This window comes from Sabethes cyaneus, chromosome 1, assembly GCF_943734655.1.
Source record: "Sabethes cyaneus chromosome 1, idSabCyanKW18_F2, whole genome shotgun sequence".
Taxonomy (NCBI): domain Eukaryota; kingdom Metazoa; phylum Arthropoda; class Insecta; order Diptera; family Culicidae; genus Sabethes; species Sabethes cyaneus.
In genome coordinates this window covers 14,903,974-14,921,106 of record NC_071353.1, presented here as the reverse complement: position 1 = coordinate 14,921,106, position 17,133 = coordinate 14,903,974, and the positions used below count along the sequence as shown (strand labels likewise).

At 38.0% G+C, this 17,133-nt stretch overlaps 1 protein-coding gene across 5 annotated transcripts in view; it reads left to right on the top strand.

Annotated features, from left to right (window-relative positions):
* LOC128745571 (polypyrimidine tract-binding protein 2) overlaps window positions 1–17,133 on the top strand; it is a 556,866-nt gene that overhangs the window by 467,285 nt on the left and 72,448 nt on the right. The gene's annotated exons all lie outside the window — the stretch shown is intronic.

The window sequence follows — 17,133 nt, the reverse complement described above, 5'->3', positions numbered from 1 at the left end:
AATGTGAACTGTGTGAAGCTCTATGAATGTACAACTCGAGGATTTTGGGTAAGTATAAATAAAATATTTCGTAGTGAAAATATCACAACTTTTTTTTGACAAAAAAGGACACCACAACAGTTGCAGAGGAAACCGTCAAATTATTTCGAAGAGACTGCTCGCGATGCTTTCTTCAGCATCAACGTTTCATATCATTAATTCGAGTGAATGAAACACGAAATTCTTCAACTGTCAACCACCGCTTCCAGCTAGTCTACGGAAAGTTTTGCAAAAAATAAGCACAATAGAAGGCCCACAGCTCCAACTACTCGTCTTTAAAATCATCTCCCCTTGCCTTTGTTTCCTCACTTGCTATACTTAGTGATAACCTGCTTCCATTTGTGTGGCGCTTCACTGTTCCGCTTGCAGGCACTTTTGTGTATATGTAAGTCCTTTGTATGTTTGAGCCTCATCATTGCTTCACCGCGCGCTCCCGCCACTCCGGTGTTGTGTCGGTTTCGAATGCCGACGGCTTTGCCTACATGTCGCATCACAGGATAGCATTCTATTTTAAGCCTGCCGACGGCGCTGAATACCACACCCTCGCGTGCCACCTCAAGCCTGTGGCTTTCTTACACAGCCCACACTATCAGCCCTCCGTTAGTTTTGCCTCGTAGAGCTCCACTCTTTCAGCACTAGTGCGCAATCTATTTACCTTTACATTATTACCATTATCATGCAGAAGCATCCGCACGTTACTCCTTTCCAGCTACCGCAACGGCCCTTCCGCTCAAGCCGAGGATTCTTCTCAATTTGTATACGGCAGCGAAAATTTTAATCTTCAATGGTGTTTCTTCCTGCTTCTATCCCATCAGTCAACGCTGCTGCTGAATTGGCAGGCAAACCAGGGAAAAGATTTTTCTCCTCACCAGACAAACGTAAAACGATCAATTGGCGAAGCGAGCTCTACCTTCCGTTCTACACTTGCTTGTAGTGATGTCCGATTTTTTCAACTAATCGATTATTTACTAATCGATTACTTTTTTCGCAAACGATAATCGGCATCGATTATCCGGCCTTTGGTAATCGATTAATCGAAATAATCGATTAGTTTTAATACCAGCCGGAGATGAAAGAAAAGCGATGCGTTCAACAATTTTCTATTCTCTTATTTTCTATGCTTTTAACGGCAGGTAAGCATTTTGGGTCGAGTAGAGATCCCACTTACAATGAATTCGTGTTTATAGCCCTGAGTTTACCTGAATCTAAAATAGGGTACGGGAGGGTATTTTCAGCATGCTCCTAAATTCAGCCTATTTGCCTTTTCTTTCGCCAATAAAAATACTTTGCCGAAATACAATTTTAATGTGTTATAACTATTTTCTCAATACTGTAAGTAATCTACTGTTTTTTATTAAAAGATCGTCGAAACTAGGCCAATATGCAATCGCATAATGGGCTGAAAATACCCTCCCGTGCCCTTAAATTAGCAGCTCGTTTTGTAATCCCAACTCATTTTGGTGATAGAGATTGGATTGTCACACTAGCTCTAAGAGCAGGCTTGTGGTGATTTCAAACCCAACCAAATTGAATGAGAGAAACAAGCGTATTTTGGAGTTCGATGGTTCGTTCGTAAAAAAAAAACTAAAAGGTTAATAAGTTTTTGTTAGTTGTAAAGTAGACTACACTTTAATGCCATGTAGCTAAACAATAAAACAAACTAAAAGCTAAACAAACTCAATTGAACCATACCATTTCGTCAATTGACTGTAGAAATAGTAACATGTTAAGGTGTGGACCCGAGAGGCGATTGCGTAGTTTGGTAACAGTTTGTCCAGCCTTGGAAAACAATCGTTCTGAAGGAACGGATGTTGCTAGTATCGGGAGATATTTTACAGCTATTTTACTTAGCGTTGGAAACTGTGGTTGTAGCTGCTTCCACATTAAAACAGGGTCAGCGAGTCTTGACGACAATTCTGCATGCAGATATTGCCGCAATTCGCCAGGCAATCCACCCACGGAGTCCAAGTCCTTACTTGTCGAAGCTTTCCGTACTAAGCTGTCATGAACAGCCCACAAATCATCTTTTGCTATCTCAATGTTATCTGTGTCTACTATGTCTTCACGAGATTGTCGGGCTGTATGTTTCATCATGTCGGCTATATGGTAAAAATGTATTACGAGAAATGCACTGTTAGATATCAGTTATTAACACTTACCAATCCACGACAGCGCTCTCGAACAGCTTAGAGCACTCTCAAAGTGGAGCTTTTTGAATCGTGGATCGAGGATGGTAGAAATCGCTAGTAGGCTCACCTTTTCCACGTTCTGAAAGCGTTTGTTAATATTCTCCAACACAGTGTTTTTTAAGGAAATAGCTACTTCTGTTTCCACGTCCATGGATGCGTAATTCTAAATTACATTGCAAGAGTAAAACATAATAATCTATTACTAATTTAAAAACATTGAATAATGTTATACTAACTAATTTAAGTAGGCGTACGAGAGGGATGACTTTGCTTGACGTCACATATTTTTCTCCTGACATTTCAGCGGTTACCGTCTCCAGTGGTTTCAAAACCCGGCAGACTTCCTTCAAAATATTCAATTCATCTCCAGACAGCATTACTGGACTCTTGGGAATGCCTAGTAAGACGACCGATACGTATTGCGCAATTACTAAAAAGCGATCGATCATGTACATGATGGAGTTCCACCTTGTACGAACGTCTAAAACTAGGGAAAGGCATTGACCCTCTTTAATTCCATCTTTGATTGGCATTTCTCGTAGTTTTCTCGATCCCGTTTCACTGCATTTAAAAAATACAATAATTTTTTTCATTTTTTTAATGATTAGTATTATCCGGTGTTCTGAGGATACAAGACTTCCGCAATTAAGATCATCACCATCCTGAATTGATTCGGTTTCGTCATCATCATCTATCACCGGTTCATCTCTCGCCGTATATATTGCACTATAAAGCGGAACAGCTTTACTAGCCACTAAGTTCATGGTGTGAGCAAAACAGGGTAAATTCTTTTCGTCCCCAAATTCTGACTTCACTGCCGCAACAATGTTTGCTCCATGATCCGTAATAACGCAACTAATTTGTTCATCAGTTAAGCCCCAGTCTATGCAAACAGATCGCAAATGTTTCGCAAGATTGACTGCTGTTTTAGATTCGTCAATCGGCACAACACCAAGCAGAGCGGTCGCCATACGTGAATCTAATTAAAGAAGTTTGATAGTTCATTTTGTTACATACAACTAATTGTAACATAAAAAGAAATAAAATGCATTTGACTAATAACGCAGTTTACAGAACTCAAGATTGAGCATAAGGGTTAAATACATACAGCAATGCAGCAAAAAACGACACTACACCCTCTGTTATCCTAAGGTGAACAGTATCATAATGATGTAAGTGTGGTATGGCACCCTATCTTTTGACATTTAACAGTATGCCTAGTCTTGAGATATGTACTCTTCGTTAATAATTTACATACACAATAATTTGCATTTAACTAATAAATTACATACACTAGTTTCAATACACATATATTTCACATTTCAGTTTTCACATATATTTGCCATTTTGTACTTTTTTGATTTCATTAAATGATTATCTAAAATGCCGAACATTTAAATAATTATGTGGTTATCGTTGCATTTGCATTATATTGACAAACTGTAGGCCTATTTTGTTGTTATAAAGATTTCAATATCGTTGGTGCTTTCTCACCCAAACTATTACGCAAACATTAAAAACACTAAAACTAACTAACAAGAAATACAAAGATTTTTATAAATACTGAACTAGTTTGACCGAAAACTCTATGAATTATATGAAACTGGGTTTATGAAAAACAAGTTTGTAGCTTAAAATCTTGAAAAAATTTAAGAAATTTGTATCATCGACACTAATAGCGAATTTGTTACATCAGACTGGTTTTAAACGGGATAAATTTTATACATTTACTCAATAGGACCAAACTTATTTAGTTTTAAATTAGGTTATATAAAAGAATAGAAAAATTTCAATAATGATCAATATTTAAAAAGTATCCGGTCGTGAAAAAAACTCACATGTTTATCATTTATCATCACAACAATGTTTATCATTTCTACACAAATATTTGTATTTTGAATAATTCAGTATAGATCAAACATCAAACGCTACAACCCAGGAAGTACACACAAATTCAAAGAAAATATTACAAAAAATTGTGTTTTCGGAGTATTATAGAACATTCATATTATTCACTTACCAGATATGAAATGACACGTTACTCCAAGATAACTTTTAACGTGCATCATTTCTGTCCACACATCTGTCGTAAGGCAAACTGACGAAACACAGTTCAACTTATTTTTTACAATCTGCTTCATTGCAGTGAATTTCTCTTTGATTAAGTCCGTAAACTGTGTTTCAGCAGGTATCTTGTATAACGGGCAAACTGTTTTCATTAGATGTTTGAATCCTGTTTTTTCAACGGTATTCAACGGTAAATTATCTTTTGTCACCATGAACATTATAGCGTTGGTTATTGCCTTTCCTTTTTCACCTTGTGCTGGGACGAGACAAATATTTTAAAAAATTATTCTTTTGTTATAACATAGCTTTCGATATTTCTATTTTAAATTCATAATATCCCTTTCAAATTTGTTTTCCTATTTTCTCTCTTGAAAAATCGATTTATCTATTCATGTTTGAAGTGTGCCACAGTGCTTAGTCTTTTAAATAAAAGCTGGTAAGTTTGGACATAAAACTTACTAAATGCATTTACTTGTTAAAGGTTTGTTTATGGTCTTACTCCGATTTATTCTTACCTGCAAACGTTGTGGGTCTTGAGAAGGCATCTGCAAGCGACTGTTGTTTCGGTTTTTTTGGTTCAGGCTCGGTTGCTTCCTTTTTGTGATTCCGACAAAAAATAGATTTGAAATATTAGGTACAGATAATTTTCAATTTAAAAATTACTTACCTCTTTATCAGTTGATGACTCACTTATTTTCTCACGGGTGTTCAACGAGATATTCTTATGTTTTGATTTGAGATGGTTTAGCAAATTAGTGGTATTACCACAAAAAGTAATAACAGTTTCGCAGATATTACATTTAACATTTTTATCGCCTTTTGTGAAATACGCCCAAACTGGGCTCACTCTAACCTTTTGTGAATGTGCCATTTTTAGAAGTAATCACAATCACAAACTAAATTAATAAATTTCTGATTGAGCAGAATCTGCGTTTGTGAAAAAACGAAAAGAGAAATATGTAATAACAGACTTTCAAAATTGATTCACAGTCTATGTTCAGGTTCGACGGTTCGACACACCAAAGGAACTCATCATCGCTTTGATTCTCTAGCGTTACTAATGGAAGGAAAGAGATGAAGAATTCTTTTTCCCAAACCTGAGGAACCTGAGTCATAAATAAATGCAAACATACTAACCTGTCTCTTTTTCGTACACTACACAACCTCACTAACATCAACAGCAATGCGATGCGAATGCGAATCACTCAAGTGTAAAGCGCCAAGCTCTAAATCTGCTAAATCTATTCGCGACCTTCGTGACTACGAGGTTGCTGATATTTGTTTGGTTTTTATGTGAGGAAAAAGAAGAGGGCAGTATTTTTGCTTTTGTCAACACTCACACGTTGACAGTTTGGCATGAGATTCCTGTAAGTGCGAGCAGTCTACGAAATCTCTTTCACTGCTGGCATCGCCAATGGATCAATGAATGTAGCTAGTTTTGGAGTGACAACTACTTGCTTCTGGCGCTAGTGTACATTAAACCGTCTTAATATACTAGCGCCAAAAGAAAGTTGTTGTCACTTCTAAACCAATGATACATTATACAGTTCCAAATCAGTTCGCGACTACGAAGTTGCTGACATTTGTTTGTGTAAGAAAAAAAAGAGAAGGAAGTATTTTTGCTTTTGTTTTCGCGCGAGTTTTGATAATTCGGCATGGGATTTTGTGTAGGTGCGAACAGGCAACAGGCATAAGAATCTGTTTTAGGCCCCGTACAGAGTAAACGCGACAGCGACGCGACACGACTTCGCTCTCATGTTGCTAAATGCACAGTCCTGCTTCGGGCGAAAAAGGGCTGCGCGTATAACTACAGCAAGAAATGTCGCGTCGCGTCGCATGTCGCTTGCACTCTGGCGGTACCCTTAGATTCGTTGTCGCGAATTTCTTGTGAGGTATACGGGTACGGGGAGTATGCCACAAGTATGAGCAGGGATGCCAAATACAATTCTGTAGATTACTTATTTGGCTATGGTCATGAAATATTTAATGAAATTTAAACTAATCGGGCGATAATCGAGGTCAATTAATCGATTATCCGATAATCGCGGCGCCAGGCAATCGATTAAAAATTAATCGATTATTTAGGTAGGTAATCGATTAGTTAGATTAATCGAGAAGTAATCGGACATCACTACTTGCTTGTCGACAGTAATAATTTCACTACAGTCTGAAACTCGTCAGGTGGAGTACTTTTCGTCGTATTTCACTCGATTCTAGCTTTCAGCGGAGTTCACTTTTGCCGCCTACAGGGGCAATGTAGTCCCGGAACCGGTTGAAAAGGACACGAGAGAGGGTGCCATCTAATTTGATTGAAGAATTCAATTTGGCCAGGTCAAGTGGGTGGACGGCTGATTTTGCGGTGTCACTTTTCCATGGAAAGCATCAATACGGTATCAGTGGCCGTCGGTCGTCGTCCGTCTGTAGGTTAGAAAGGTTGGTTGGGTTGACGTAACCTGATGCTCCTTACTGCGATGTAGTGGAACGTTTTTCGACTAATGTTCTATCACGTTTGTTTTGCTTGATTTCTATTTTGAGATTTTTTTCACATCAAAATTTAAATTTTTCAAAAGTTACGCACGAATTGGGTCGAAGTTTCCAATTAACATTTCAATTATCTCCAAGGTTGTTCCGCTCCGTCTGAACGTGTTTTGTCCTATTTTTTGAGCTTGACCCGTCAATTGATACATAGTAATCTGACAGTTTACAAATTTCTCGTCTGTGCTTGGAAAGTTGAGGAGCCTTAGAAAAAATAATCAAAAGAAAATTTTAACTTAATCTTCAAAAGGGTGAAAAAACTAATTTTCCCTTCATGGGGTCAGTCCCGGCGTAGTGGTTAGCATTCACGCCTTACGCCGAGAACCCGGGTTCAAATCTCAACCCCGCAGAAGTCACGAATGACCCAAAGCTGGTTAAAGTGACTATAATCTATAAAAAAATCCCTTCATCAAGCGCATCTTTTGTCTGCTGCTGCACTCACAATGATCAAAACTGATGTCTGTGCTGGTACAATGTTTTGTAGAGCGTACCAACTTCAATCAGCGATCGGGGCCCTTTCGGCGAAATGTCTAATTACAGTAGAACCAAAAATACCTATATAGCATTAAAAAGCTGGAAACGACATTAACTTTACCGTTAATTGGCACTATCCACTACGAGGTAACGCGCACAATACGTTGCGGTGTCAGAGATCTACTTTAAGTAAAACAATGTAAACTCCCCGTGCGGAACCTCGGCAAAAAGCTTCTTGACATCGTGCCGTGAATGTGGTCTCCCTGTCATGGCGAAAACCATGAAAAGGACAGAGCCAGAGCAGCAGTAGCGGCAGCACGGTGGAATTCCCCGATGTAACCTGATGGGGTGGCGATGGTTTCCCGTAATAATGCCCTCCTGCCGTTGTTACGCAGCTACTGCCACACAATTGTGGCATGTTCTACTAGTTCTGTTGCTCCTGTAGCCCTCTTTCGAAAGAGATCTGTTCATACTATTCATTAACGGAGCAGCGAAACTATCCAATAAGGCTGTGGCAACGACAATGGAGAAGCCTCTGGTGTGCTGTTTCATGCCACGAGTAAAACATGGATTGTGCAAAACGCAAAAATAGAAATTGTACTGGGTTTTTAAGGAGCCAGGGTAGAAACCAGGTGCGTTTGAGAAGCATTCACCAGCAAAGCGTCCTAAACGTTACAGTTTTTCTGAACTCCACCCTTCTCCAGAAGGAGTCTATCGATTTTCCATCATTCCGGAGTGCACGTTGGCGTATGTCAACACTTTATCTGTCCAGATCTCCTGACAACCCTTTATGCATCGACACATCGGTTGACTGACTCACTGACTGACTGACTGACTGGCTGACAGATTGAAACGATTGATTTCACCATCTATATATATTCCACTCTTCCATAACTCAAACACAAAGCATGGCTGGTGACAGCAGCTGGCACAAAACCTATAACTATCGATTGTACTAGTACTCGGAAGTGCACGGCGATAACGCTTGTCGCGGCTTCCACCCCCCGGATGATGCGAGGGAAGAACAGAAAAAGCAAAAGAATAAGTTCAAACAGACAATCGTCGCTGTAGTCGAAGAAATAGAATCCCATCCTGTTGGATTATGGAAACATGTGTTGCTACACGTGCCCCCCTTTTGTCGCTGATGCTGACTGAACTGGAACTGAACTGGTATGGAAGGTGTGTTCGCATTAGCATAAAGATCGCAGCACATGTTCTATGCGTTCAATATACTTCCAAGTTCATTTGTTACATTTCCTAATGGAAGGGAGGGATCATAATCAGTTTCACAGGGTCGAGTCATTCGGAATTTAATCACCATCGTATGCGATTAAAGTTCATTTGCAATGTTTCTGATTTTGCCTATTTCAACGTAACATTTTTGTGAAAATTTTCTCTTCGAAAACCATAATGAACTCACTCTTATCCCATCGTAAAGAACTATATTTCCACCCAACTCTACCGTGCAGTCCGTGAGATGTCAAAAAACACAAACATCGTTACTTAGTCACATTAAATCACCATTAGCGTTTAACCACGAACAAAGACCATTCGAATTAGACCGAAACGAAACCGGACGACACGGGACACGGCGATGGTGCTGGTGGTCTAGCCACAAATGCAGCACGTGCAGAGAGGCGACGGAGGAAGGGGCAAAAACGAAAGAAAAAAAAGGCCAAACAATGAGCATGAAAATGACAAGCTGCCGCGGAAACGCAGAAATTCACAAATTAACCCTCGTCATTATGAGTACCAAGCGGAACAACATTTGGCAATCCGGCGCGGAATGTGCAAAAGTCATTTATTAAGGTCGGCCACCACCGGTGACACCTTTAAGGCAGCCAATGCGAAGGCAAGGGATATCGTCATCTCTCACTCTCTCGAACCGGTACCGCAATTTCCTTCGGTCGTTAAAACAAGCGTAAAGACGGTCTTGGTTTTGGGATAATCGTTAAGGCGGAAATTTTGTTTTTTTTTTCTCCCTTCATGCTGCTTTAATTTTTTTTCTTCTAACAACTGAACAACACGTAAACGTTCGAAATCCACCCCCCGGAAAAAAAACGAAAACCAAAAAAGAGGGGAACGAATTTTGGAAGCCTGTTGCGCTTCAAAAGAAGGGACGCCTCCACCGACCGTAGTTTTGTTTGTATCATGCGACAGTTCGAACAAACGAAGAACCGAAAAACGTTTAACAGTACCAAAGCAAAAAGAGTCGAATCCGAACTCGCGGCGAAAAAAAAAAAACAACAGGAAGCTTTTGATTGTGTGGTGTGGTGTTGGCAGGGGGAGAACGATATTTTTGATAAAAATATTTCAGCTGTGTGGCTGGAGGGAACTTTATCAGCGAAACAAACCACTATGCGTTTCCACTGAAAAATGTAACGGTTCAATACGAATGTCCTTTATATTTATGTTTGGTCATTGTTTTATTATATTGTGTATAATAGTATATTTTCAATCGAAACAAAGAGTGTCGATTGACATTCAATCTTTTTTAATCCGAAACAAAACGGTATTTTTTGCATCGAACCGTCACAAATTAACTTGTTTAATGTGGATTTGCGACTGATGGGTGTGAATTATTAATTTGTGAATAAACGTTTCAACATCGTTCGCATTTTGTTTCGATAAAAATGGGATTTTAAAAAAACCGCAGCATTATATGCCTGGTTGTTTTTTACTTTGTTAATTGATAGTGTTTTTTTTTCAAATGATGCGTAATTATTCATTTCAAATGATTATGGTGCCAAAGGTCTAAATTTTCTACGCATTGATTGATATAGAGAATGTAATAAAAATTTATCGAGTCAGTATTAAAATAAGCTTAAACATCAGGCACTGTCGAAAAGGAACCAATCAGCCGATCACACGAAAGCAGAATTTTGATTGCTAGGCCCGGAACGACAATCTTATGCATATGCGATTTCGTTTATTTCGATTAAGGGTTTCGCGTTCCAACAGGTTAGGAATTGTTTATTTCAATAAAGCCTAGACTAAGTTGATGTCCCGAAAGTAAACAATTTTGTAACAGTGTAAAACCTTCTGTTCTCTTCGATTGATTTTATCTTTGGAACATTGAACTTACACGAACTCGATGTCCTGAAAGTAAACCGTCAAGGAAAAGAGCGCAACCAACCTTTCCTTTCCTTATACTGTAAATAATTATTCGAAACTGAAGTCTTGTATGCAAACTTGGTAAACGAAATATTCGAACATGCGACGTAATTAAAAAATTTTCAGATTGGAGAATTGCACCCAAAAACTAGCAACGGATTTCTTCACATAACTATCGTTGCTGAAAAGCTGTGCAGTTGACACACACGATATCCTGAATAATTTCATCCCAGATATATCTACTCCAAACGTTTCTGGAAAGTATCCACAGTCCATCTTTTGATGGTCCCTAGTTTGCCTAGCATGTAACTCTATGCATAGAAGTCGAAAGGATTCAAATCAGGCGAAGAAATAAAATCCGGAACATTGTCCTCATCATAAAACCTGTATAACTTTCGCCTGGTGAGACGGTGCAGAATGTTGTTGGAAGCAGTATGACGCATTCTTGTAGTGTTTTTCGACGACGGGAAGCAATTGGTTTTTCAAAACATTATCGGTGGAATATTTTGTGTTGATATTAACACCAGATTTAATGAACAGCAATGGAACCTTCATTTTTAGAAGAAACATCACCCTGGAAACATTCTGGAACTTTTGAACAGCCAGTTTATTCTGAGGAATATAAGAGAGATGTGCTGCATATATCCGATGATTTTGCTTGTGGTTGTGGTGATCCTGTAGCAGGAACATTTTTTCGTCCGAAAACCGAACTTCACAATCACCGTGTCGCTTAAGTAGCTGCCGATGTTTTTCGACTCTTGCAACCTTCTACTTGTCGGTCAAACCGTACACCCGTAATTTTTTCGTATTTAATCAATCGAAGATCATCTTTCAAAATATTCTTCATGGTTAACTGCGAAATTCCCAATTCCTTGACAGTTCCTTCCTTACGTTCAGACTGATCTGGTTCCCGTCGAATTCGCTCTCTTACTTGTTTGACTTACTTCCGGTGTCCTTACAGTGCACTACTACCAGGTTTTGGGGAGCATTTTCCATGAACCAGTTTCCTTGTATCACTTGATGGTACCAAAGATGACCATTTCATTTATTTCGAGTAGCTTCAGCTGGTTTAACATATAACATGGCCGAAAAATTTGAAAAAACCAACTTATTACAAGGTCCCTTTTTGCGTCCATGATTACCACGGCTCTTAAACGAAGGAAAATTCAAAACAAACTTGCATGCTGTGTTGACATTTTAGTACACTCTAAACGAAAAATATACAGATATATCTGTGATTAACCTATTTTTAATTAAACACGTCTGAAAAAGACTGAAAGTTATTACTACTCATCCTGTAGAGGATACCACCGACAATTAATTTTATACAAAAATGTTCTTATGTCTAACAATTTTTTTTTGCTCACCGCCCCCCCCCCCCCCCTAATTTATGCTAGCTCGCTCAATTCTGTCGCATTCATTCGAAAGCTGAGAAATTTTTGTACTACAAATTGCTTTTAAACCTCTTACTTCATGATATTTAATAAGTTTTTAGAAGCAAAAAGCATTGGCATTGAGTGTTTCTCAAGACGTTTTTATCGAATTTCTCCTAAATATGTGTGAAAACTGATAAAAGCTATTTACCAATTGAAAGCTCTAGTACCCTTCTACAATTCGTTTTTTGTCGTAAAATGACAATCTCTTGTAGTTTCGTTGTACTTTCTGGAGTATGGTTTTAGATTTTCTGATCGTCGGCTACCTAATGCAAGTAAGTGAAGACAAATCCAGAAGTGTTCATTTTGTTGCACAATAATTTTAGTTCAGGGACGTCTATGACAACGCACCGTGCTTCGCTTCCGAAAAGGAACATTCTTTTCAACGAGGCTTCGAGGGAAGCCTCAGCCTCATCAGCAAGTGGCGTCAGCGATTGACCATAAAATTTTGCGGATTGTGGTAAACGATTTCAAGACAAGCATAAAGCAAATTGCGGCACAGTCTCTTGTCACCAAGGAGGCGTGGAACGTGCTGAACCGGGTAAAAATGCATCCTTTCTACACTACAGGTTCAAGAGCTACTGCCAGCGAATAAACCTAAGCGGCTTAAGTTTTGCAACATTATGCAAGCGTAAGTGGCGGAGAACCCTCAATTTATGAAAAACATTGTTGTTGTTTTTCATACGTGTCAGAATGTGTTCATCGCACGCGGTAATCTAGGGTGCTATGCGTGATGTATGAATTCGAGCAGTTTTCAGATACTTATTAAACACCCAAAACCATACGCGTTTAAAATGAATTTGTAACGAAACTAAAAAAGATAGACGTTTAACGTCAAAGAACGAATTGTAGAATGGTACTAGAGCTTTAAATTGGTGAATAACAGCAATCAGTTTTATCGCATATTTTTAGGAGAAATGCGATAGAAATGCCTTGAGAAACTCTTTACTTATTTCAAAGCTTTTTGCTTCTGAAAAGTTATTAAATCTCATGAAGTAGGAGGTTTAAGAACAATTTTCAGTACAATTTTTTTTCTACTTTTAAATGAAGGTAACAGAATTGAGCTAGCTAGCATAGTTTTCGTACCAGAGTTAATTTAAGACAAACAGAACCGGAATCTAAAAATGTTCATTAACTCTTTTACAATAGAAATTTGAGCATATGCGTAGAAGGATTTTTTTCGTCAAATATGATCCTCTATCACCCCCTGAAATATCTGCACTAAGCAACCTAACACCATGTATATTCTTTCAATATTCTAGTTTTTACCTTTGTTATAGTATATAACAAAGGTTTAGAAATTGGTCGAAAAACACGAAACTGATCCGAGGCCCGGAGGGCTGCATCACATATACCAATCGATAGAGCTCGACGAACTGAGCAATGTCTGTGTGTGTGTATGTGTGTGTGTATGTGTGTGTGTATGTGTGTGTGTGTGTGTGTGTATGTGCGTGTGTGCAGCTCATTTTCTATCGCCTGTTTCTCGGATATGGCTGAACCGATTTATGCGTTATTAGTCTCATTTGAAAGGTATTATTGCCTAGTATATCACTATTGAATTGCTTCGTGGTCCGGTGTTTCGTTTAAAAGTTATAAGCAAAAATGTGAAAACTACGTGACACGGTTTTCTCAGGAACCACACAACGGATTTCAATGATCTTAGTACCAAATGAAAGCTCTTCCTAAATTATAAAAATTTTCGGGAAGTTTGATTGAAAACAAATAAGTCGTTTACGAGGAAAAAATCGCCTTTAGCCTACTGCTACACTATTAATAGCCTGCCAATTCAGCGTGAAACAGTGGTGAAGGACCTTGGGGTGTTGTTGGATACCGAATTGACTTTCCAGTGCCACTATAGCTACATTGTCGCGAAAGCAAACAAAAACTTGGGATTCATCATGAGAATTGGGAAGGATTTCCGAGACCCCTATTGTTTGAGATCACTTTACTACTCGTTAGTTCGGTCTACCCTCGAGACAGCTGCAGTAGTTTGGAGTCCTTATGCTACAACGTGGTCTACAAGGATTGAGGCTGTACAAAGAAGGTTCATAAGATTAGCATTGCGATTCCTTCCATGGACTAACCCGTTTGAGCTCCCTCCATACGAAAGTCGTTGTAGATTATTAAGCATGGAAACCTTGGCTAATAGAAGAAATTGCACGCGTGCTATATTTATCGCTAAATTGCTTTATGGTGAAATAGACGCACCCAACATTTTGGCGCAAGTGGATATAAATGCAGCTGCGAGACCTCTACGATCCAGTAACTTTATACGCCTGACTTTTCATCGGACGGCTTATGGTCAAAATGAACCAATTCGAGCAATGTGTGCTATATTCAATAATGTGTATCATTTGTTTGATTTTTGTATCACGTGTAACTGTTTTAGAAATCGTATCTATAATTTTATTATTTTGACTGATCGTATGTAATGTTTTAGTATTATCATGTAGACCCTGTTGTCCGATGATGTAAATGAATAAAAAAATATTGGATGGAAAAGTTATGCTTAAAAACGTGTTTTGACAAGGTAATAATTATCGCCTGTTTCTCAGAGATGGCCAAGCCGATTTATGCGCTATTAGTCTCATTTGAAAGGTAATATAGCCGGATAGATCACTATTGAATGGTTTTTTGATTGGACTTTTAGTTTGAAAGTTATGAGCAATTGAAGTTACACGTTAAAATTTACAATACTTTATAGCGATTTTAACCAAGATAATTTATCTAGTTTCAATTGTTTTAGTATTAAACGAGAGGTCTTAACACTGCAAATGTATTTACCAAATTTCATAAGGATTGGTTCTACTGGTCAAAAGATATTTAAAAATGATTGATGAAATTTATTCAAGAAAACCTTAATGACCAATCCTTTAATGGAACTAAACCTCAAAAACAGAATAATATAGTAAAAATGTGTAATTTTTCAACGGGTGTTTCTTTGCAGCAGTTAATTAATAAAATATAGCACATTTCCTGACACTTTTAGGGTGACCGTGAATCCACCTAATAGGGTGACACAAATTTTTGTTTTTTACATGCGTCCAAAAAAATAGCGTCTTCACAAAAATTCTAGAACACTAAAATAATCAACTTTGCTGCATATAGTAACTATCTATCTCTTACTGGTTGCGAAATTTAATGATTTGTTTGAAGAAACCATTTTAAAATCAAGCAAAGCAAAGCCATGGGTGTAAACGTCCTTCAGAACTTTAACCGGAAAGCATTCAGATTCACAACATGCACGAAGCATTACGACTAAACTGAGGGATTCCTATGTCATCAAAAAATTTTCTCATAGGTCCACCATCTTTCAAATCATCATTTCAAATCAATCTCGAAAAGCCACCCTTCTTTATAGACAGACTTCGCAGCCGGTTATTAGAGTACAGGAAAATTACGGGGCTAGAGCAAAGATCCTATTAACTCTGTAGCGACACCGATCAGTCGAGATTCGAACATACAATGACTGGCTTGTTAGGCTAGCATTGTACCCCGAAGCTAACAGCCACTTTAAAATCAGTTCTGCTCGAAAATTCTGTACACGATGTTTTCATTGCTTTCCTATATTCTATAAAGTATTTAGTAGGTTAAAATACACTCTGAAAATTGTTTATCACTAGGATGGATATGGATGATAACTAGCACAGCGTTAACAAACAGTTGAATTAAATTCCGAAGACGTGTCGATTTCTTTATGGTCATTTCCAGCTCAAAACGCTAAAAAAAGCCAGTTTTTACTCGACTATTTTCGATAGGAATTGGAATTTGAATGTGAAAATAGTTTCTTTCTAAACCTAATATTTGACGAGCAGCATTCCAAAAGGTCCAATGTGCAAATGAGAGATTCTCTTTGCGACTCGTCTCTTACGGTTATTACGGCGGCATAAATGCACTTGAATGCATCTATTTTGCATGAAACGGTTACTGGTGTTATTGGAAAGCTTATCCTTTAGAATAATTGGGTTGAAATGTATTTATGCCGCCGTAATAAGCATAAGAGAATCTCTCATTTGCACATTGGACCTTTTGACATGTTGGTCGAGATTTCCAGATTTATTTGTAAGTAACAAAATAAAAAGGTTTGACAAAACGGGTCTTTTTTTAAAAAGGAGGTACTACCACTAATCGTACCACTAATGGAGGTATCAATCGGCACCAAATTTAAGATTTTTGCTTTCTGACCTAAAATGAACAATCTGACAAAATTTGGTTCAAATCCGTGAAAGTCGATTACACGGTTATCGGATACTTTGCATGTGTTGACTCCAATAGATAATTTTGAGATTTCACATCTGAATAACTTGAGAACGGCTGGGCCTAAGAAACAGTTTATATAAGAATTTAGTTCAAAGTGATGCGTATATAATTTGACTCTGTCAGTTTTATGAAAATTACAAATTCAAATACAAATCAAATATAATATTTTAACTGAAAATGCCTATGTCAAATGACATATAAAATGGTATAACAAAGGTTCCTTTCACCACTAAGTGGATTAAATCGGGTTTTTTTTTGTTATTTCGAAGTATCAACTTTTTTCTCTCTGGAAGCTAGCTAGTAAAGCTCCAAAAAATCAAAAAATGCGAGCGTCACGAAAAAATGAAAGATTTTGAACGCTAATAGCTCTGCCAAAAATGTACGGATTTTGATGGATTGAATACCAATCGATTCATTATAGATGTAGCAATTGTGTTGTTTCACTACAATTTCAATCACTAGCACAGTGAAAATTAACGAAAACTTTCAAGGTCAAACTTCTCCATACATTTTCTTTGTGATTACTTTGCTTCACAGGCAGGGATGACAGTTAAACACACCATTTGGGTAATGCGATGTAATCCTTTTACAAAAAAGATAACAAAACCTCCCCGTCCCAACAGGTCGAAGATTCTTTACGACGTCTAATCGTTGATATCTGTGCTTGAAAAGTACACTAGAGTGCAAAACCACACCTCTTCTTCAGTCGATTTTATCATTTAAACATTAAACCTAGTCCAATTTGATGTCCTGAAAGAAAACAATTTTGGTAAAGCATAAAACCACCCCTTTGCTTCAACCGATTTTATCATTTAAACATTAAACCCAGTCCAATTTGATGTTCTGAAAGTAAGACGTCATAGAAAAGTGAGCGGTAATCTTTACCTTTTGCCAGATTGCATCCATTTACGGCAAGAATTTGTTCGGAACTGTTGTCTGGCACGGAAACAGAACTGAACAGGATATTTGTGCATGTGACGTGACGCAGCAATTCTCAAACGGTGAAAAATTAGCGTCTGTTT